Consider the following 24,159-nt stretch of genomic DNA (forward strand, 5'->3'; position numbering starts at 1 on the left):
CTGTGCTGCTCTTTTGTAATACTAACACCTTCCAAACTGTTTTTGGTTCTCCTGCATTCCTGGTGCCCTCAGGAGCAGGGGTCCAGTGCTAGGTGAATGACAGGTTGGTAAAGGCCTGAAGATGACAGGCAGTTCTGCTCCAAGCGAACTCATTATCTACTGTGTGTCTTACGAGCAATAGGCAATAGTGGACTTTTAATGTAATGAAATGTAATATTCATGTAACAGTAGAAGATTCCTCAAGACAGGTTGGGTATTCCCCTTTCAAGTGTAATCCATTTCCAGTCATTAGTACTACAGGCCAAAGCACACACAGAGAATTATTAATCACTGCAATCAATCACATCAAGGCAGGTCTGCAGAGTCCTTTTATACTGCACTCTGTTTTCTCCCTGTCATTGCTACAGCCAATGTCATTGTGCTTATGAGCAATTCTTAGCTGCTCTTCTGAGACACCTTACCCTACTTTGAGCAGCAAACAGTAACTTCTATTCAGCTTAAGGAAACTGGCCCATTTAGTTCTTAAATGTTTCTCAAGTTTTAGGGATGGTTAATTTCAAAACATCTTTAAAATTCCTATTAAAGCAAAAAAGGAAGGTTCATTGAAATTAATAGCAGAAATGCTCTATTACAATAGAGAACCCATGAAACATAATACTGAAAAATAGACACCATTCCTTAACCTTGCTCTTTAAAATTTTTCATGTATGTGGCCGACTCATCCACATTTATTATCAGCTTTGCCTTTTTCATCAGCTGACCCCAAGTCAAGGAGAAACATGCTGGTAACAGGTCTGAAACCCTTCTTCAGAAAGAAAAGCAGAATCAATACCATGCAGATTGAGGCCAAAGTTTGAATGGCGTTTCAGAAAACCAAGTGACTAATGGTATTTGGATTTTAAAATGCCTGCCTCCGAGATACTCCAATGTGTAATTCTAGTACCAATCTCCAGCACATAACTCAACAAAATTTACTGGCATCTTTATGTGCCAGGATCTATACCAGATTAAATTGAAAAGACTACTAAAGAGAAGCTGCAGTGCATATAAATGCCTGTGAAGCAGATGTGGTTCAAATAAAGAAACCTATTACCTCGGCTGGATAACTGCAGTTCCATTATAACCACCACGTGGTCCATAAGTGAGGAGAAACTGTTCATAAGCACACTCATCCACATGGAGAACAAACCAAGCACAGTCGTTCCTGTAATTACATCCAGACGGGGAAGGTGGGATCATACTGAAGGTGAGCACATTGTGGTCCGTTTCTTTTGTGATGGGGAAGGAGAGTTTCAATTATAGGAGAAGCAACAGTAAATTTTAGTCCCCACTTCAGTCCTTTCCCATGGTAACAATTCACTAGTAGATGTGCAGGGCCTTCACACTCCCCACTGTGTGGACGCTCAGGACAGGACCTGGCCTTTGGACAGCCGCTTCCTGATCTCTCCAAATCTCACCCAGCAGAGGGGAAGGCCCGCGGGAGGAAGCCGGACATCCACAGACAACAGCGCTTCTGAGCCTCCTCGTGTCCTTCAAATCTTACCAAGAGAAAACCAGCTCCTTCCACCTACTGCCAGGCCAGCATGGCGTTCTCATCACTCTTGCCTCTGTAAGTCTCCTAAACCCCTACAAGGGCTCCTGCTCCCCTGGCATCCAGCTGGCCCTCTGACCTCTCTGCCTTAGCCACACACCAGGGCTTCTTCTCAGCCTCCACCCTGGCCAGAACCCCCGTGGAGACTTTTGGTGTCACATGTATGCATAGGATAAAAAGAAAAAATATAGAAGTTACTATCCTCTTAATTCTAGTCAATAACTACTCATATAAGAGCGAGGCTTGAAAATCACCAACACAGAAAATCACAATTCTACATCCCACATTTACATTGGACTTTTCTCATCATGTAGGTTTCTCTGGTTATTCCTTCTAAGGTTACAGTGAAGGTGCAGGGGCTCACCTGGACTCGAGGGACCCTGTTCTTTTATTTTTTTTATTTTTATTGATTTCAGAGACAAAGGGAGAGAGAAACATCAATGATGAGAGAGAATCACGGATCGGCTGCCTCCTGCACACCCCCTACTGGGGATTGAGCCTGCAACCTGGGCATGTGCCCTGACCAAGAATCGAACCATGACCTCTTGGTTCATAGGTCGACACTCAATACCAGCCAGACCAGGGGCCCTCAGTTCTGAGCAATGTTCCAAAGCGGGTGCTGTGGCCTCCCTGTCAAGTGTTGGGGCAAAAGATTATCCTTGTGAGCCACGTTCCTGGACATCATGTTGGCTTCTTTGGGTGTCTGTTTTCCCACTTGTTGACCAGTGATTTGTTTGTCTGTTTGATTACTTGTATCACCCAACTTTGACCTCTTCTATACTATGGTGATAAAGTGAATGTCTGGCCTTCCTTCCTTCCTAAGGAAATTACAAACTAAAAAACAAAACAAGACAAAAAAACTTCAAGCTATGTACATGACAAAACTTTTCCAGAATCCAAGGTAAAGCCCCTGTGAAGTCAAAGTTACACAAAGGAGACTCCCTCTAGGACTCACTCCATTTCCCCAGTCAGGCTCTCCAGGTCCCTCTTCACATCTCTCTCACAATGAGAGTCCCTCCTCCAACCTTCCTATGCAAATAGCCACCCACTTTCAGGAAGTCCCTACACACAGGAGACTTGGCTGCAATGCCCAGGAATGTCCCAGGTTGGGGAACTGTCCAGGAGAGCAGGGCTTTGGAGTGGTCCCAAAGGGAGGTCCAGGAAGGCCATGCTCCTTTAAGCGGGGTCTTCTGCCCCCACGTGAGTTGCAAGCACATCATTTGCTCTCCTGATTTTTGCAACTAGCTCACTGTTTAGACTACACACGTGCACATACACCTCCACAGGTCCAACATCAATGCTCAATCTAAAGCGACAATAAAGAAGTGAATATTTCCCAAATACTGACTCAGACTTTTTAAGAAGCGTTGTTCTCTTCAGCAAGTCACAAGATTATAGAGAAGTGTTCACTTCCTTCCATTCCTCCCCCATCCTCCTTCCTAATTGTGCCCTTTCAGTCTCCCAGGAACCAGGGGAAAGCCTAATGTAGGGTCTCACATCTGTGACTGTCCTTTTCCAGGAAGGAGGTAAGGTCAGAACCTTCACTGTCCCATCACCCTCTGTCAGAGGAGGCTGAATTAGGAAAGAGATGCTGAAGAATAACACTAGGCCTACATGAGTCAACAAGTAAAATCCCCCTGTAGGTCAACACATGGAAAAACAAGCAGCACCCATACTACATACATATAGTCTATATTCTCCAGACTCTAATGTGAATAAGAACAAACATGAATAACACATTTAATAAATAGGCCAATATTCTTCCCACCCATATATATCTTTCTGCCAATGAAACCAATTTAGGAGCTACTTGAAGTTTTGGACTAATAGGTTTGGTTTTGTTTGTTTGTTTTCCTTTTATTCATATGACGTAAAACTGGGTTTCTCAAGTATATGATGAGGACCAACTAGAGGGGCTATGAACAGCACTATCCCTGGCCCACTCAATTCAGGAGCTCTGGAGTGAATTCACCATCCCTCCTTCACCTAAAGGAGGTAGTCAGTCCATCCACAGTTCACTCTGGGTGCTCTCAGCAGGCAATGGGAGCTGGTAGAACTATAAAAATCATGTTCATTCCTAAACGGTTAATCTGCCCTCCCAGAATGCCATACTTTCAACAACAACAAATGAACTCTGTTCTAAGAAGTAACCCTATAATCAGGAGTTTATAACTACACTGTGGAAGGAAACACAGTAAGAGAGAACAATGGACTTGGTGATTAATTAGTAATACCACGCTGGGCTTTGTGCAATTACAGGCTGATAAAACAAGTACATCAGACTGGCTCACAAAAATACTTCCTGATTTCTGAAGCTGAAGAAAATCACTGGGTTTAAGATCACATCTGAGATCTTGCTTTTATTACTCAAAGGAGCATAACCATTTATCTGGTTATATATGATATGACTGTTCCGGTATTTTTTTCTTTTCACTCTATTTACTATTCTCAGATAGAATTTTAAAAATTAATAAACTTTAAATATTACATGGGTATATATGCCTATTATTCATTTATCAAGTAAAACTTTATTGAAGACTGAGAACAAAGATACAAAGACTGTTGATATGAGCCCTTGTGGTCATGTTGCCTACAATATGACAAAGGAAAGTAAATCAAGGTTAGGTGTCAAAATGGAGGCAAGGTAGACCAGACTGGGCAGTCACTCACACCCTTCTTGGTTCATTTCCCCCCATGGCCCTGAGTCACCAAGTAAAATCCCCCTGTAGGTCAACACATGGAAAAACAAGCAGCTTCCTTACTACATACCAGTGATTATGTAGGAGGTGGAGGCGGAGAAGAAGCAGGTTTTCAGGTCCAAGTGTTTCAGCAAGAATCGTGAGGAGGAGCAGACAGCAAGGATAGGCCCAGGAGCGATGGCATCCAAAGAGGTACAAGCGGTGAAAAATCTCAACAAGAAAAATGCCCAACAGGAAAATGAAGGAGGGACCGGCCCCTATGCAGAATGAGGAGGAACCACGCCATTTGGAGAGGGTGAAGCCCAGAAGCCTGGAGGGATGTCTGGCTGGGGTGGGTTAGGTGACTTGTCCCTAATTTTCCATGGGCCCTAACTCTCAAGCGTGTTGATCACAATGAAGTGGGAGATAGTGTAAAACGAATGGAAATCAGAAGAAAGACTAGGGAGCAGCAAATGAGGCAGGATATGCACTTCCAAACTCCTGAACCTGATCATCATTATGACTTTTACCTTATACTTTGAATCTTAAGGCTTTCCCTGAGGTTAACAATGTGGCCTCTGCCAAGGAACAGACTGACAAATCCAGGAGTGGAGGGAGGGGATCGGAAGAGATAAAACAAAGAACTTACATACTTACATGCATAGCCCATGGATGCAGACAATAGTGTGGTGAAGACCTAGAGGCATAGGGGTTGGGCAAAGGGGCCAAGGGAAGGGGGCGGAATGGGTAACATATATTATACTGTCAACAACAACAAAATATATACATATGTTTTACAAATAATAAAATAATAACATAATATACAAAAATAATAAAATAACGTGGCCTCTGCTCTAAAACTTAGTAGTTATTTTAAAATATATTTTATTGATTTTTTACAGAGAGGAAGGGAGAGGGATAGAGAGTTAGAAACACTGATGAGACAGAAACATTGATCAGCTGCCTCCTGCACACCTCCCACTGGGGATGTGCCCGCAACCAAGGTACATGCCCCTGACTGGAATTGAACACAGGACCCTTCATTCCACAGGCCGACGCTCTATCCATTGAGCCAAACCAGTCAGGGCTGATATACTTTTCTGTAAACCTTTTGGTATTTCCTCTTACCCGTTTCTAACTGAATATCATATGGTCTAAGTGTAAAACTCTGTGTCCAGCAGGGCAATTTCATCCAGTTTTGGAGAAAAAATATTCTTTTCATTATGTGAAATTAATAAAGCAGTTTAAAAATAAAATTAAAAATGAAGACAAGGTATATGATGCAGGTGAAGTATTCAAGAAGTCATCTTGGGGAGGTCAGAGAGACCCAGCCTGAACTGAGTCTTGAAGATGTTGCCAAGAGATGGACAAGGGGAAAAGACAGGGGGAACACATAGGTGTGAATTTGCATGACAAGGAATTTGATTGCTAGGATATGGGGCCCTAAGGGACACTGGCTGGAGGCTAATCTGGAGAAGGACACAGGGACCAGTTCAGGTTTGAAACTTAGATTCTATCCTGAAGGCACTATGAATCCACTTAAGGATTTTTAGCAGACATATTGCAATATGATTTGCTTAAAAAGAAAATCTGAGGAGGTGTGGAGGATGGATTGGCATGAACACAGAGAGAGGGAAGGGGAGGTGAAGGTGGAGGGTCTTATAGGCAGAGATGTCAAAGGGCAGGGTGGACAATGCCCGTGACTAGCAAGATGATAGAGGAAAGGCAGATGGATGAATCCAGGATAACAGACATATAGGCAGAAGAGCAACTATAAGCTCATGAGTTCTGTTTGGGACATACTGGGTTCAAATTTCCTGAGGGTCATAGCAATTAGGACATTTGGTAGATTACATTTAAGGGTCTGAACTCAGGTAGATGTGTAAAAGAGGTTATGGTTTGGGGCATAGATAATATTCAAAATATTACCAACTGGTATGGACAGTCAGGCATAGACACTGACTAATCAGGACAGGTGCCTGGTGGAGCAGAAAGGATCCCAACAATAAACAACTAGCGTGGTCACGCGTGCACACACCAAATGAACACCACCTTGGTACTGACAATCATCAGAGCGGAGGAGAGCCCTCAGAGAAATGAGAAGGGAAGAGGCTAGACTGAACATCGACAATGAAGAGTGATGCGGAGGAAAGGAACCTGGAGAAGGAACTGTCAGAGAGGTCATGGAACACCGGACCATAAAGGTTCAGCTGGAGGAGTGGTGGAATGGACTACTGAAGAGATGTCAACCTTCCCCAGGCTAGACTGTTTGTGATGTAGATGTCTATGGGGACCTGGGCAAATTCAAGAGCAGTGCTCAGAGGTACCAGCCACAATGAAGTCTGAAAGCTCAGGGCTGAGGATGGCTGCAGACAGATTAGGAGCCTAGGGGGAAGTACTTAAAGGTGGTGTCTCCAGCCATGCTTAAGCTAAGGCTGCACAAAGGGAAGACACTGACATGGAGCCAACCCTCAATGAGGGTACTTTCCACTGTCACCCCAAACCTCAGCTGTCCCATATGCCCATCTTCCTCCTCCCCAGACAAAACAGACAACTGTCCCATTCCTGCCTGGACTCAATGCAAGTCTCTCTGGGTTCCTGAGTTTATCTCAAGCCTATAAAATCTCTTCCCTGGAAACTTACTCCATTTCAGTCTTCTCTTCTGTGACAGAGGATTAAAAGCAAGTTCCCCACACCTGCCTCAAGTTTATCCAAGACAGTATGAGAACATTCTGCAGGTTCTCTGAGAATTTTAAAGGGAGGCAGGAGAATCTGAGAGTGAATGCAGTACACCCTAAATTTTTAAAAAAGAATACAATATTGAAGAATTGAGAGTGAGGACAAAATTTTAATCTTTGGTAAAACAGGTGAAATTTTAGTATTTGAGTGCAACTGTAAAGAATGCCTATTAAATATTTTTTAAATGTATATGAAAGAAGGCTTAGGTTGCCTGAAAGCAAACCAGGCTGAAAATTCTTAGAACTAAAATGTGTTGTTATTCGAGATGTCATAAAAAGTGATGTTAAAATAGCATTTCTAATGTCAGTCTTTTAGGGAAACCAAACACCCCGCACCCCCATCCTTGCACGCCCCGCCCCTCCCTCGTCCCCGCCCCACCACGGGCCTCAGCAGGGACGACCTGTCCAGGCTCTCGCGCACCTCTAGTGCCCAGTTTGCATCGGCCTCCTGACCTTCCACGTTGTGATGAGCGAGCAACCTTGGGCAACCCAACGCAGCCTTTGCGGCTGCCAGAGCATGCTCAGTCAGGTCCTGACCCACTTCTGCGGGTCCGAACTCGGGGCAGAGGGTCGGCAGCGCTATTTTGTCTCATTGGCCAGGGACCGGGAGAAGAAGGAAAGAAACTGGGAGCTTCTTAAAGCCTCCTTTCTCCGTGACAGCCATCCCTGACCCGGCGGCGGAACAAGCCCAGTCTGCCTGCAGGAGCCACAAGCGCCAGTGTGCGGAGTCCACCTTTCCGGGTTTTGGCAGCAGCTGTAGGAGAAGGGGGAGGTACGGAAGTAAAAGATGGGTGTGGGCGTGCCCAGGGGCGGGCCTAGAAGAGCCGCGGGGCGAGGGTAAAGGAGCTTGGTCCTGGCCTCAAAAATTGAAGCAAATCAAAAAAAAAAAAAAAAAAGGGGGGGTGGGGTGGGGGGTGGGGAGGGTGCGCCTACAATGCAGGATATTGCTGCCAGACTTCTGCAGGAGTTTTAGACTAACCCATCTTATTTTAAAAGCACCATACTGTACATTAGAAAACACTTAGAAACGGCAAATAATAAAAAAATAAGTAAATTTAAAAATCCCTGGAACCACACCACTCAGTAGCCAACAGTGTTTTCTTCCAGCTTTTTCCGTGAGGGCTTTAGAATTGACAGCAGAGTCGCTCGGGAAGGCTTGCGACGCTTCTGATCAAAAGGTGGCTTGGCTGGTGGCCTTGGAGACGGGGTGGGCAGGGGGGTTGTGTGGTTGGTTCTCTCGTGTCCCGGGATGGGATTCTAAGAAACCTCTCCCTGAGTAACAGTGCGACGCGACGCTCACCAAAGTTGCAATAGAAGTTCTGGTTGTGCCCTGCATCTCAATTGCCAGTCTTACTGCCCAAGCACGACAGCCTCAGAAATAAATGCCATCCGCTCCGCAATAACCTCGGCGTCCTGCAGCGGAGGCCGGCGCCAGAAGCTGCGGGGGGGCCGAGTGGGGGACTCCCTGGCACACACAGCCCGCCCCCTCCTCTGCGGGAGGATCCGCGGCTCCCACCGGTTGGCCCGCCCCGCCCCGCGCCGGTGGCTGCAGCGAAAACACGGCGTTGACACCGCGCCCGGTTCCGCGCCTCCGCGCCGCCCGGCGAGCCGCACTGGGCATGCTCAGCACCGGCCGGCTCTGGCTCCAGTGGGTGGGAAGCGCCGCACTCCCGCCGCCCGCCGGCGACGCAGCCCTCGCTGCCCGGGGCTGGCGGAGGCGGCTCGTCCGCGGTAGGAGCTGCCAGTCGTCGGACGGGGAGCGCGGCGCGGCGGCCGCTCTCAGGCTGGCCATGGCGAGCGGCGCGCGGTGGCCACTTGAGCGGCACGGCGGCATCAGGTTAGAGGGGGCGCCCGGTGAGACCGGGCTGCGAGGCGCGGATAGCAGGGAGCCCCACACCTGGTGGGCGGTCGAGTCGCAGCTGCGGCTGTCACCGCGGAACTTTCTCGGGCACTTAGGGTGGCGGAGCCAGCGACGCAGGCTGCGCACTGGGAGGCGCGGTGAGGTCCCTGCAGCGGGCTCCTGGGGGTCGCAGGGTGCTTCAACCTACTGTGGGGCGGGATGGAGTGGGGGGGTGGGGGCGGATGGATTGGGGACACCGCCTCTCAGGCTTATACTATAAGCCTCCTATTGCACGGAACGCGGTGTCACCGCGCGCTACCGAGGAGCCTCCAGGGTCTCCCCGGGGAAGGGGCCGCCAAAGTGCAGTGGGGGCCTTCGCCTGCCTCCAGGTCGCTCGGGTCACCGTGCCTCAGTTTCCCCGAAATAGGGAGTAAGGGGTATTGTCCTGGCCCCAGAAGGCCCTGAGCGGGCGTTCTGGGTCCGGTTCCGGGAGAGCGCCTTGTCCTGATGCTGCGGGAGTGCTGGAAGCTGTGGATGCCTCCAGCCGCCGCCTCACGACTGGAGCTCGCTGAGTTTGTCGCATTTGCCTTCATAGCAAGTTGACACAGAATTGCTTCATGACGTATTTCATCGGCTTAAAAAAATAAAGTATTTGCTGAGCTGATTTATTTTACGCTCGACTATTAACCTGCCTTCCCCATCCAAAAAATTGGAGCTTGCAAGTTGCAAGATTTATAAAGCAAGCTAGAAAGAAAAAAAAAAGAGAAATGTTTGCAGGTCCATTATCTGCTCACACTGTAGAAAATAACCTTTTGTGGTTGAATTGCCATTGTTGTTAAGAATACTTGTTACAGACAAGTTTGGTTACTGTAGCAATATTTATTTTGTGTTATCTTAGCTTTATATTAAGAAGTTGGGAGGCTATCATTGCAGAAGAACAGGGTTTTTTTTGTAAAGTTTTCTCACTTTTATTTCTACATGAAACATTTTTTTCCCAGTTGCTACTATGCTGAACATAGTAAAATTGTTCAATATGAAATGCAAGATGGAAGGTTTATTTTCAGAGAAGTAAGTTAGACCAATGTAGTTTTACTGATATGTATATATCAGTTATATATATATATTTGGGGACACCGCCTCTCAGGCTTATACTATATATATATATATATTTTTTTTTTTAAAGACAATTTGTAGATTCCCACTGCGGTTTCTACTGTTGGTTCTTCCTAAAATATTTAGTACCATTACCATTACTAGGACTTTTGGATCTATTAAGAGCAAGGTAAGCCATCCTTGTTTTAGTAGGAACTAGTTCTACCTCTAATTAAAACTATGTCCTCGAACCTATTTCCATAAGTACCATTTAGTGGGTTCAGCTTTTTCTTTATTAAGCTTATTAGAAAACATCTTGTTTGTATTCTTGATAGACCTTAATAGACTTTCAGGGTGCACTGACTTTTCATTGGGCTGTGAAGAGCTTTTAATGTTTGTTCTTGCCTGCTCTGGTTCCCACTGTAATTCCAGCTGCCCTGGATGGTTTTCCCAAGTGTGCTCTATGCTATGCCTAAACATAACCGAGATTTAATAACAGGAAAGGCTTGAACTTTCCAGACAACAACAATAGCAACAATATGATTTCTACAGGCTAGGCCCAAAGTCCTCCATTTTAGCCAAACAGTTTGGTGTCCATTGCTCCTAAATGCATTCTAAATACATTTATAGAAAACTTTAGATGATTGAGAAACACATATTGAGAAATTGTGCTTCCCTCTTCTATAAATATGCACCAGGTTAATAATCTGCCATGAAGTAGCACTTCTGTGTACAACTTATCCTGTACAGCAGGTCGGGTGTTCTCAGGCTGCATTCCCAAGTGGAAGTTAGTACTGGCTCTGCTGACCTTGAGGAAGCACTAAGCCTTTGTGAGTGTGAGGTTTAATATAGATCAATAGGCCCTTTCTAGATCTATATATATGGTTTTGTTTTTTAGTTAGGAAGGACAATGAAATTTAACAAAAGACAATTTAAACTCCACATTCTCCTAATCTAAAACTAACAAAACCAACAGGATTTAGATTCAAGAGATATTTTATTATTGCTAATGAAGAGAAAGTAGCAAAGTAGATTTTTGTATTCAAATTAGAAAACAGGTAATAATTTCTTCTTTTTTGTACCTAACTGTTGGATTCTTGCAGCTCAACTGCCAAGCACATAATTATTTTTTCATGTCTTTAGATTTCTAAACTTTATAGAAATTAGTAACATTAGATATTCATAGCAAACTATTACCTTTAAAAATACAGTCAAACCTCACTTCTGGAATGTCACCCATCTCAAATAATTTGGTTCTCAACCCAACAACCCTTTCAGACACCTGTATGATCAGTCATGCATCGCTTAGGTGTCAAAGGAGAGATGTGTGAGTATGAGTCAGTTTACCCCTAAATCTTGAGTTGTTAATTGTGCTGTGAGTATTTTTATGTTTTTCTGGTGTCATTGTTGCCTATTATTATTAAATACATACAGTAAGACACCATGGGTCCTAAGAAGGTTAGTGATAGCAGCAAAGTGAAAAGGAAAGTTGTGAGAACGATAGAACTTAAGAAATAGCCCAGCCAGCGTGGCTCAGTGGTTGAGCGCCAACCTGTGAACCAGAAGGTCACCAGTTCGATTCCAGGTCAGGGCACATACTGGGTTGCGGGCTCAATTCTAGTGTGGGGCATGCAAGAGACAGCCGATCAATGATTCTCTCCCATCACTAGTTTCTCTCTCTCTCTCCCTCTCCCTTCCTCTCTGAAATCAATAAAAATATGTTTTTTTAATAAAAGAAAGAATTGCAAAGTATGATAGAGATGTTTGTGTGTCTGACCTGGCTTCTAAGCATGGCATGGCGAAATCCACAATTAGCACAATTTTAAAATATAGAGACCATCAAGAGTGCTGATGTTGCTAAGGGTGTGAAAGTGCTCACAAAACAATGATCACAGGCAATTGAGAAAGGTTAAAACAGGGAATCACGTCGGGGTCTGGAATGGATTAATTCAATTTACTTTATTTCTGATGGGGAAAATGATTCAGTTTTCGAACAAATTGTTTCTTGAACAGCCTTTAGAAATGAATTAAGTTCGAGAACTGAGGTTTCACTGTAGATCTTCCCCGCCACCCCATTTACATGACCTTAATTTATTCAACTCCTTGTTTGGCTTGCAATTTTAATATTTGAGGCTATATAAACTTGGCTTAATTTGAACTTTCTGTTCTATGTTTTTAATGCAAGGACTTCCAGACACTGAGATACCAAATAATTATTATTGCAAAGTTGCTTTTAGCCTCCAACATAGTACAGTCAGATTTGTTAGATGAGTGTCATTTTCTTTTCTCTTTTTGGAATTCATAAATCAGGCAGATAATATCTACACTAACTGGACATCTAACCAAGCACTTGGTGTGTGGCCTGTTCATTTCTAGCCAAGCCCAGGACACTTAAAAGTCTGACCACATTTTGTGACCCATGGCAAATCACAATGAAATGAAATTAAACATGGACTTAGATGCAAATGGTTGCTATAATACCTCCTTGGAGTGGTTAAAGGATTAAGGGGTTTGGTTGATCGTGTGATGATAACCAGGTAAGAGCTGTCAGAAATAGTTTCTAAACTGTACTCAAAACTGAAGTCCTCTGAATTTATTGGTCTTGTGCCTGCCTCCACCTGAGGTCTTTTCTCATCAAAATATCACAATTAATTTTTCTTCCCCACAATCTTTTATAGTTAGGCCCCTGAGGCTGCAAAAATGAATAAGACAGTGACTCACAACCCAGTCAGCGAGACATGCTTGAGGACAGATAAACTATAGTTTCAAAGTAAGTGCTGCAAGAGAGGTGGTTGTAAATGGAACTGAGGAGACTTAGGAATGAGCCCCTTGGGTTGGAGGAAGGGGAGGGCCTCATGGAAATAGTGACATTTCCATAGGACTTTAAGGAATGCCTAAGGAACTGGGTGGGGGACTTCCAGGCCTAGAAGTAGACTTTCCAGGCAGGAACACCATCGTGGTATTTAGAAGGATAGCTACCCCTCCCCCCAAAAAGATACTCCCTTTGGGGCTTGGCAGATGTGATTCAGTTGAGGATCTTGATTTGGAGAGATTTTTCAGGACTATCCAGTGGGCCCGGTATACTAGTAATCACAAGAGTCCTGATAAGTGAAAGAGGGAAGCAGAAGGCAGCCTCTGAGTGATGCCATATGGGAGAGACTTGACCAGCTATTGCTGGCTCTGAAGGTGGGAGGGGTCCATGAACCAAGGAATGAGAAGCTGGCACAGGCAAAGAAAGGATGGTCCTCTAGAGCTTCCAGGAGGAACACAGCCCTGCCAACTCCTTAATTAACCCATTATGACCCATGCTGAACTTCTAACCCACAGAACGGAAAGATAATAAAGTTGTATGTTCAGTCACCAAGACTGTGACTTAAGTGCCATAGAAAGCAAATGCAGCCACACACAAAGAAGGATTTGGTGTGATGGAATAATGGGCAGGGGCAGGAGAAGGGGAATGAAGTGGTCCTTTCATTGTGAGAAACTTGGATTTTATCCTATTATAGATAAACAGTGGGAAACCAGCAAAGGATTTTTAAACAAGAACGTGCAATGACTATACTGCCAGATTCATCTTCCAAAAAAAAAGCAATGTACAGCTGAATCTCTGGTTTCACAGGGCATTCTGACAAAGGGTGTCTAACCAGAGGTGGGCGGTGATGGATAGAGATCTGGAATCAGCATGTTATTCGGTTATTCAGGGCAGGTGATTCAGTTCTCTGAGCTGACCTGAAAGGACATTTGTAGGCATGAGTTAAATTAATAACTGAAGGAAACTCATTCACAATTCCTAGTAGAAGGACACAGACAGTAAAGCAGAAAGGCCAAGTCGCACTTGACTGCTTTGTTTCTGCCAGGCAGCTGCTGAGCTGGCTGCCTACCATGCAGATATGAGCAGAGAGCTGGGAAAGCTCAAATTTAACATAGTTAAACTTGGGAATGATGTTAGGTCATCTGGACCAACTCTGACTAGTGGGTAGTAGCTGCTTGTAGTGCTGTGGGCTTATACAGGCTCAGCTGAGGAGTTGCGATGATCAATTAGCAACGTTTGCCATAGGCTCCATATTTGCTGGGGCTAGGTGACAGCTATAATTCTAGCTGACCTAACTCCTGTGTTTAAATATATGGGATGTAGTCATTCTTTCCAGACATATTTATTTGGCCTCTTGAATGTTCAAGGGCTTAATTTCTGTCCTGCAAAACCTTACAGTCTGGTTGAATTGACATCTGTGTGTCCGAAAACGTAACCTGAAGAAATATTCTACCGTAGGGTCACAAGAGTGGCTTTGAATTGAAACTAAACTGTATGTCAGGAAAAAATGACTAAGAGAGAAACAAATTTTTCAGGAATGATAAAGGAAGCCCTGGGCTGTCAAAATCTGATACTGGAAAGAACAGTAAGACTTGATTAAGATTGATATTAATGAAAACAAAACCCTACATCTATATTGTGTAGCTTCCATTTGCATAACTCTGTAAGATTTTTACCCAAACTTCCCTATATAGTGATGCAATAATTGTTGTCCACTGCAAAGGAAGAGCTCAGAGTGAATTGTTCCTCTTTTTTGAATCTCTTCTGCCTTAGTCTCTGGGATGTGTGCCTTAGATGTTTTTTGTTTTGTCTTTGCTGTTGTTGATTCATGTGTTTTTTTGTTGGTGGTGGTGGTTTTATTTTATTTTTTATATATATTGATTTCAGAGAGGAACAGAGAGGGAGAGACAGAAACATCAATGATGAGAGAGAATCATTGATCAATTGCCTCCTGTACACCCCACACTGGGCATCGAGCCTGCAACTTGGGCATGTGACCTGACTGGGAATCGAACAGTGACCTCCTGGTTCATAAGTCAACGCTCAATCCCTGAGCCATGCAGGCTGGGCATTTTGTGTGTTCTTATTGCTCTTCCACTGAGTGTTCGCCTTTCAAATTTCCCTAGGTTCTACCTCACCTATTCATCTTGTGGCCCACTGTGTTCTTCCCAGGTAATTTAATTTTTCCTGGACTGCATCAGTCACCCATACACCAGTGTCTCCAAAGCTATACCTCCAGATAAGCTTCTCTTATCTATTCAGTAATTAAGTCATCATTTCATTCAATAAATATTGGTAACCTGAGAGCTTATAATCTAGTGGAGGATCAAATGTGAAAAGACAATTACAGCGAAAATGTGGAGTTATGGGTAAAGGTCAGTGAGGAAAGGAGTGTCTGGGGCTCCCCGGGCGTCCAGGAGAGCTTTTGAACCATGACGTGAAGGCTAAGTAGGGGTTCACCAGATGTGCAAGCTTATGGGAGGCAGCATGGTGAAAGACACAGGTTCTGGGGGGCTTCAGGGAGTTCAGGAAAGGGAATGTGATGGGGTCCCGGGAGGGGATGCTCCAGACATGAGGTGAAAGAGGTCATGAAGGATCATCTATGCCCTGCCGAGGACTTTATAGTTTCATACTCCTGACAAAATGAAGACATGGACTATGTTTTAAATCGGACTTTTTAGCATCAGCTGACTTCCGCAACAACATGGTGTATGGACCGGAGGACAGGCAAGACTAGAGGCAGGTCAGCAAGAAAGGAGTCTATTAAGTGATGCCAGTCAGAGATGATGGGCAGGTAAACCAGGGAGTGGTAGCCATGTGGGCTGGAAAGGAAAGGATGTCACTGGATGACTGGGGTCAAGTACTGCTGGTGTGTGACAGGCACACCCTCTCAGTGGATTTCAGGCTTAGAGCAATTCTCAAGGGCTCTTCTACCAGGTGCAATACTTTGCATTACCGGAGGGACTAACTTCCACTGCATTGGCTTAGGCACAGGGACCTAAAGTAAGGAAAGAGTGTACACAGCTGAATGTGAGGGAAGAAGTCAGAACTTCATCATCACAGGGAACAGAATTTTGTAAGAGAGGATGGAGGAGAGAAGGAATTAATTCCCTGATGGCTCTCCAGCTTCCAGACAGAAGCATTTGGGGTTTGCTGATGAGACAGAAAGAAACTTAGTGTAGGGTGGGCTTCCCTAATTCTGGATCATAAAGTAACTGTTTGAGAGTCTGGCCTGAAGTTGACTCTTTGTAATCAGTGGGAAAGAGGAAGCTGGCTGAGATTTTTAAATATACTAGTAATCCCAATTCTTTCTTTCCATTGAGGATTTGGGTGGTTCATGGTGCCAAGAAGAGTATAAGGGAAGGCTTTGCCTCTTAAGGAAATAAGTGGGTTGGAGTCAAGTGCTCCTGAATTACCCACTGAAGGGGCCAATCCAGTTCCAACAAGGCCAGAGGAGCCTGGGCTAATTCAAATCATTCTTATCTGTTTATTAAAGCAGTGCCTCTCATAGACAAGCTGGGAGGCTGCTGTTCGGGGTACCCTCCTGAAACTAGCAAGAGCTCTATAATATTTGTAACAGTGGAGACCATCCCAAATTGACCAGCAGTTAACTCTTATCCCAGAGGCCAGGCTCCCTGTAAAGAGGTAGGTAGATGCCTAGGGACTGTGCTTTCTTAAAGACCACGTTCCCTGGTCTTCAGCAGAGGGAGGTATTTGAATGAAAACTGCATTAGTGTTTGGCTCCAAGAGACCCAAGCCTTGTAGTAACTAACTATAGATGTTTCTTGCGGCTCAGCTGCTATTGTTAATTTCGTTTTGTAAATTTCTGCTTCCCTAGGGAAGCGTGGGCTGGGCTGCTTTGCCATGTTACTGGGCAGCCTGCACTTCCACGCTTGCTCTCTCCCCGCCATCTTTTTGTCATTCCTGCTGCCAGTCCCAAGTGGGAGGGAAAGTTTTTCCCCATGAAGGTTGGGACAAACCTAGATTCCTTGGTCTCTGAGTGAGTCTAGCTCCTGTTGGACTTCCAAAAGTTTTTCTCCTTTCTAAAACACTTTTGAGGACCTTGAAATTAAAGAAAATATTTGAGTATCACCAATCCTTTGCTTTACTGGAGGCTGAGCACTTCTCCCCAGTACATCTGAATCCAGGACTTAGAGTGGATTTCTGGTCCTTTCCTGCCTTCATAGGATATCTCATCTCCACCTCCAAGTTATGGCCATCTATCTCCCCTTCTTTACTGGGGTGGTAGTTTTTACTTCCTAAGTAATGGATCATGTGTCCCAAAGTCTTTTTTATTATTTCTCCTAAGAGCCCCTAGAGGCCTCTTATTAATAGAATTTCTGGAGGGGTGCCTAATATCCAATAGCGTTCTAGAGATGGGCCTTGCTAAAAGATGCTGTAACAGGTTTTTATTCTTAACTAGCGGTCCAGTGCACAAAATTCATGCACGGTGGGGGGGGGGGGGGGGAGAGGTGTTTCTCTCAGCCCAGCCTGCACCCTCTCCAATCTGGTATCCCTCTCACAATCCAGGACTGCTGGCTCCCAACCGCTTGCCTGCCTGCCTGCCAGATTGCCCCTAACCACTTCCGCCTGCCAGCGTGATAGCCCCTTAACCACTCCCTGCCAGCCTGATCGATGCCTAACTGCTCCCCTGCTGGCCTGATTGCCCCTAACTGCCCTCCCTTGCTGGCCTGGTCACCCCTAACTACCCTTACCTGCTGACCTGGTCACCCCTAACTGCCCTCCCTTGCAGGACTGGTCGCCCCCAAATGCCCTCCCTGCCAACCTGGTCGCCCCTAACTACCCTCCCCTGCCGGCCTGGTCACCCCCAACTACCCTTCCCTGCTGGCCTGGTTGCCCCTAACTGCCCTCCCTTGCTGGCCTGGTCACCCCCAACTGCCCTCCCCTGCCGGCCTGGTTGCCCCTAACTGTCCTCCCTTGCAGGCCCAGTCACCCCAACTGCCCTCCCCTGCAGGCCTTGTCCCTCACAACTGCCCTCCCCTACAGGCCTGGTCCCCCTCGCAACTGCCCTCCCCTGCAGGCCTGGTCCCTCCCAATTGCCCTCCCCTGCTGGCCTGATCGCCCACACTGCTCTCCCCTGCTGGCCATCTTGTGGTGGCCATCTTGTGTCCACATGGGGGCGGCCATCTTGTGTGTTGGAGTGATGGTCAATTTGCATATTACCTCTTTATTATATAGGATTGGCATGCCATGTTTGTTTCCACCCCTGCTTGTCTAAACTGCCCTGTCACCTTTATTCATCTTTCAGGACTTGGCTCACCCCAGGAACATTTTGTGACCTTTCCAGCTGGCCCTCCAATGAATTTCTGTGGTATTTACCCAGTTTGGTGCTTAATTATATGTGACTTTGTATGCAGATATCATCAAAATTCTGGGCACCTCTAGGGTAAAGACCTGGTCTTAAGATGTTTTAATCTGCCCTGGCCAGTGTGGCTCAGTTAGTTGGAGCATCATCCCTGTACACCTCAAGGTCACGGATTTGATACCCTGTCATTGGGGCATGTATAGGAGGCAACTGATCTCTCTCTCTCTCTCTCTCTCTCTCTCTCTCTCTCTCTCTCTGTTTCTCTCTCTCTCTCTCTCAAATAAATTTAAAAAAAAAAACAACAGCATGTCCTCAGGTGGGATTAAAAAAATAACAAGTTTTTAATTCCCACAGGAATTGGTACTAAATTGATAACAGTAGCCTCATAAATACTTTGAGTTCAATTAATTGATATGACTGACTCCTAATTGTTTTCCTCGCTTGCATGAATCTGACTGCCCAGCTGAGAAATAATTGAGAACACCTGGAAAGTGTGCTCAGCCTAACAGGGCCTTTTCCCATCAAAAGTGATAGAAAAGCAAACCTTCCTTCAAAAATTCTCTGTGAAAACCCTCAAATCCACATTTTCAACTATCTTCTGATGTTTTGTTTAGTATATTTCCTATTGTCACACTGAAAACCATTTCTCTTGGGGAAAAGAGTGATCTTAGGATATGTGCTAAAGTATTGTTCTTTGTACAAATTTTAAAACAATACTTTTTAAAATAATAAATAATCACAATATTTTAAATTATTTTTTAAAAATACTAATTATGACAGTTCAGAGGTACAAGCTGTGGTGTTCCTCATTGATAGCGGTGTGCAGATTGCTAGAGCCCTGGGCTGAGTCAGATGTGTTTCTACGAGGGTTGGTGGCTTGGCCTCTGCTCTTTTCCGTGTCATCATGGACAGAAACACACAAGCCTGCGTGTGCCCTAGGGCAGTGGTAAGACCCAGAGGGCATAACTTCTGCGGTGGTGTTAGGTAAACCAGAAGTGCTAGGGGAACATAAGGGACATCGTCTAGTCGCACAGTGGTTGGCAAACTCATTAGTCAACAGAGCCAAATATCAACAGTACAACGATTTGAAATTTCTTTTGAGAGCCAAATTTTTTAAACTTAAACTTCTTCTAACACCACTTCTTCAAAATAGACTCGCCCAGGCCGTGGTATTTTGTGGAAGAGCCACACTCAAGGGAACAAAGAGCCGCATGTGGCTCGAGAGCCGCAGTTTGCTGACCACGGGTCTAGTGCTCATAAGAAGAATTAAATCGAGTAAAATTTAAATTAAAGAGCCTCTTTTGGTCTGTTTTTCAAGAGGATCCAGTTCTTAGTGAATGTCTATTAAAAATACTTGGCATGAATGATTCGGAGAAATGCTCATTATGCAATTCCATTTTGTGATAATGGGCTGGTAGAGAAAGGAAACTAAAAAAAACCCACTAAAGCTTTTTAAACTACCCTCTCCAGTTATAGAGCATATTTTTTTTCAAGTAGATGAAACTTTATTCTGATAAAAGAACAAACCCTGGGTGATCCAGATCTGAACTGTGGCTCTGAATGGCCCTAATCATAGAGCCAAAGAGACAAGGAATGCAGATTGGTTTTAACATTTTGAAATCTAAATTAAGTAGGCAGTTGCTTTTCATTTCAACAGTGGGAAGAATGTATATTTTGGGGGATGGGGAAACTTTCCCCTTTCCTTCCATGTTAGTTCTTCTGGCTGGTTGAATCATTAAAATGACATTAGGCAGATTGGCAGGAGAAAATCAAATTTTCAAAGTGCTCACAGGGAATTCATATAAGCAAGAAAATTCCTAGGACAGTAGGGCAACCTGAGGTATAGATGTTATTCTGGATTGAGGAGGGGGAAGGGAGGTCTAGGACTTTAAAGGGAATTAAGCAGGTCACAGGGAGATGAAAAGAGTTAATGTTTAGTAAACAAATATTTGTTACACCCTCTGGAATTAAAGACACTGGGCAGACTTTAATGAAATAGCTTTGCTGGGTTCCTCCCTAACACTCCTAGATCAGGTTAAACTATAGTTATGTATGAAGATCGTGCCTTCCTGAAGCAGGTATTCTATCTTAAGTTCTTTTAGGCAGTAAGGGGAAGGCCAGAGGGTCTTCCTGATCCTGCTGGACCTGGACTGTTTCTAGCTCAGAATAATCTGCCTAACAGAGTGACACATCTTAGGGCAGCTCATTCAGAACCTACACAGGCTTAGGAATTAGTCCCCACAAATTTATTCACCTCAGATCACAGCCAGAGTCCGAGGACAGGCTGGATTCCCATAGCCTCCTTCCACGATCCCTGAGCCTCGCTCCCAGGGCCGAGTTTGGAACACCACAACTGTCATGGCTCATATTAGGATAAGGTGCATTTCCCAAGACTGACTTTTAGAGAAATCTTCGTTGATATTTTAAAGTTAGTTTTGTCCTAGAGAATATTTACCTAGGATTTCTAAGAAATGGGTGGAATTTGTCAGAAATGCAGGGCAAATGTAGCTGCCCAGTAAATTAGTAATGTCTAAATGAAAGGGCACAGAAGTAATATAAATTCAGGTGCTTGGCTATGTGCAAAGCACGTCTCCAGACATGGGGAACACAACAGTGAAGAGTGTCTACTGCAACAGAAGCCCAGCCCTCAGGGAACTTAATGTCTTCGCAAGGGCAGACACGTGCACACATACTAGTACATGGTAGAAAAGGGCAGGCAGGGTAAAGGTGTACAGTGGGTGATGGGGTGGGGCCTACTATCTATATAAAAGCCTAAGCGACCATCGCAACCAGACGACCAAACAGGCTGCGTCCAGGCCAGCAGAGGGATTAGTGAGAGGCGACTAAACGACCCAGCAGCAGGCTGAATGGGGCAACCAGGTCGGCAGAGGGGGGCCTAAACGGGCAGTTGGACATCCCTCAAGGGGTCCCAGATTGGAGAGGGTGCAGGCTGGGCTGAGGGACACCCCCTCCCATGCACGAATTTCGTGCACTGGGCCTCTAGTTCTATATAAGATGACTAAGGAGGGCCTGCTGAGGAGGTGACATTTGAGCTGGGACCCAAGGAGTCAGAAAGAAAGTAATGGGAGTGAGTCTTGTAAGTACCCAGGGCACTGCTTCCAAATGAAGGAATAGCAAGTGCAAGGGTTCCGGTGTATGAGGCATATTCTAAGATTAGCAGAGCCCAGAGTGGCTGGCGGGAAGTAAGAAATGAATACTGCGAGGCAGCCAGGCACCAAATATCCTAGAGGCTGTGGAAGGGCCTTCTCTAGCTTTTACCCTTGAGTGAGGAACCATTGCAAATGTAGATTGTGTTAGTGTTTTGTTTTAATTTTCTTTGAGGCATTCCCCATGCACATATTGTTACTAATCATTCAAAAAAAGAAGTCATTCATGCTCTTGCCTAGCACAACCAACAAATATTTGAGCACCGACCACATTTTGTTGTAAGGGAATTTTCATGATAAAAATTATACCTCAAGTTGCAAGAGTAGACACAAGATCCCTCTGTAGTGAATTATCAAGTGAAATGAAATTTCAAGGCCCCAGATAAGGGTTGTGATAATCATCAGCCCCTCAGTGGTACAGCAAAGATCCTGTGGTCCTTGGTCTGAAGAGGAAAGGTTGGAGAAGTGACGTGGCCACAGGTGCAGGGTGATCATCTCCAGGTAGCAAGGTAAGACAAGCAAGGCTCAGTCCTGTACTGAGCTGCCCCAAGGGTGGGGTTGAAGGGAGAGGCCTGCATCAATAGCCATGGGGAGCATCTATCTGTGCATGGCAGCCTAGCTGCTGGCCCAGCTGCCTACCTTAAGCCCTAAAGGAACCTGAGCTGATTCACCTCTGCAGTATGCTGAGGACAGCTGGAGGTTACGGTTGGGGGCCGGGGCAGGGGGTCCAAAGGCTTTGGAAGCATGGGTCTGTTTTCTCCCTCATCATACTGTCCAGGATGTAAGGAAACACAAGAGGCTGCTTTTTCTATGGAGAACAAATTCCCTTGTACTGTACGGTATACAAGCTGGCTCCATGGCCATCCATCAAGTCACATTTGGCTTGGAAATCACAGTACTTCACCCTGGTTGAAGTCTCTGTAGTGGGATCTTTATCTGAATATGAACAAGCCCCTTGCTCTTTCCCTCTTCTCTCTTCACCTCGCCATTTCTTTCCTTCGCCAGCTGCAGTCACACCCCTGGCTGTGTGGTCACAGAATGGTAGATTTGGAAGGGACCTGAGAAAGAGAAGTGTCTGTGGCTCTGAGGATCAGCTAACTGCCAGGGGTCCCCACTAGTAAGTGGCAAAACTGAGGAAAGGAGCTAGTAGGTCACTCCCAGCCTGTGGGTCTTAATCCTAAAAGGCTAAACTGGTCCTCTCTTCACACCCAAATTTCTGTTCTTGATCTTAACCTTAGGGCCCATCCCATGTTATATCTCAGGAACTTAATTCCACCCTAATTCTGATCTCAGCTCCTTGGCCACAGGGAGACCTGTAGCAACTTCCTCTTCACAGTGGCTGTCACTTGGAACACTGGCTGTACTCCTATTGCTACTCTTTGTCTTGGTTTGGCACTTACTACTATCCTTCACACTCTATAATGAGTTATATAGCTTTATCACGGGCAGTCCCACCACACAATAACCAATTTTTTAAGAGTTTTCCTATGAAGAACTGCCCTCCGAGGTCCAGACAAGTGCTCTGTGTTTGGCCAATGGGAAGCCATCTGTGTATAATCAAATGGGGGGTGGGAGGGTTTGAGAAAGGCATTTTCACTATCAAGGCTTAAGAGTTTGCAAGTGTGCCAGAATCTGCAAGAAAATGTAAACTACAGTTGTGTCAGGCCATGAATCATGTTTAGGAACGCATGCTAAGAATATTGCTCTCTGATTTATAGACCTGTGTATTTATTCTGCAGGCTGCCCTGGGGGCGTGGGGTTGCCTCCTCCATCCAGGCAGTGCTGGCCTACCTGCAGTAAAGGGCGAGCACTTTAATAAAATAGCTCCCTGATGCATGGGATGCTCAGGCTATCTTCCCAGCCAGAGGGGAGTTCTGACTCATTGAGATGTACAGGCTTCCAGGGATCCCTCAGCTCCTGCCTGGCTTCACTCTGGATTTAGGTGCTTATATATTAAACACATCAAGATCTTGGGAAATGGGCTCGCGATGAAATTAAAGCAACTGAAAATTGGCAGAAGTAGTGCTGTAGGTTAGCAGGTAATAGAAATTGGACTATAAATGAACATTTTAATCTCCCTATATACATCTATAATTATAAAAGCGTATTATGCTAATTAGGCCAGACATCCTTCCAGATGAAGCTGGGGCTGCAAGGGAAGCCTGTGTCCCGGGTGCCAGAGGGAAGCCAGTGCCGGCAGCCAGGGGAAGGAAGGCCTACTCTTGCATGAATTTTGTGCATCGGGCCTCTAGTACTCTAATAAATGAGTAGGGAGAACATTTTGAAAGGACACCTTTTTCTTTGGGGTGGGGACACTTTTTTTTTTAAAGAGGTTGGGGAGATGCTGAAAAACTATGTAGTGGAAAAGACTGGCCAAGAAGGACAGAAACAGCTAGAGAGGCTTCTGAACCAGCTTTGGGTGGACTAGAAAATCTGGTAATAATGGTGTCAAAGATGAAAGAAAATGCCAAGACAGCATTGCCAGCCCTTTCATCTACGTGGTCGTGTGTTTGGGGGATTGGCTTGGGCAGCATAAAGGCACCATCCACCAGGGCTTCTATCCCGTTTGTATTCTGTTCCCAGGTTTGATTTATTCCCTGGACCAATAGACTTCTGAGGAAACATCTCTCTGATCAATTAAGGATTTACATTAATTGGGCCCAAAACTATTTTAGGCAACTCATTTAGAATGAGAATTCGAAGAAATAAATACACACTAAAACATCAGTAAACTCTTCTAAAAGATACACCTGTGATTAGAATAGCCCTCATTGCATGTCTCAGCTGTTAGAACCACGCAAACATTGCCTATGTAGCGAGAGATTTTAATGTAGTATCAGACCCCGTCTGGGCAGGAGCTTTGTATCCCGGTTCTAAGCCACTAAATTGTGGGACTCTTGGTCATTGCTTACATT

General features: G+C 45.2%; 1 protein-coding gene across 1 annotated transcript in view; it reads left to right on the top strand.

Moving 5' to 3' along the window:
• Positions 1-8,635: 8,635 nt before the first annotated feature.
• The window catches only part of MFAP3L (microfibril associated protein 3 like), a 42,277-nt gene continuing 26,753 nt past the window's right edge, over positions 8,636-24,159 (top strand). Inside the window, exon 1 of the mRNA XM_079773277.1 lies at positions 8,636-8,844. The gene's annotated coding sequence lies outside the window, so the exon portion shown is untranslated. The remainder of the gene's footprint in view (positions 8,845-24,159) is intronic.

The sequence above is a fragment of the Cnephaeus nilssonii genome, assembly GCF_951640355.1.
Source record: "Cnephaeus nilssonii genome assembly, chromosome: 5".
Lineage (NCBI taxonomy): Eukaryota > Metazoa > Chordata > Mammalia > Chiroptera > Vespertilionidae > Cnephaeus > Cnephaeus nilssonii.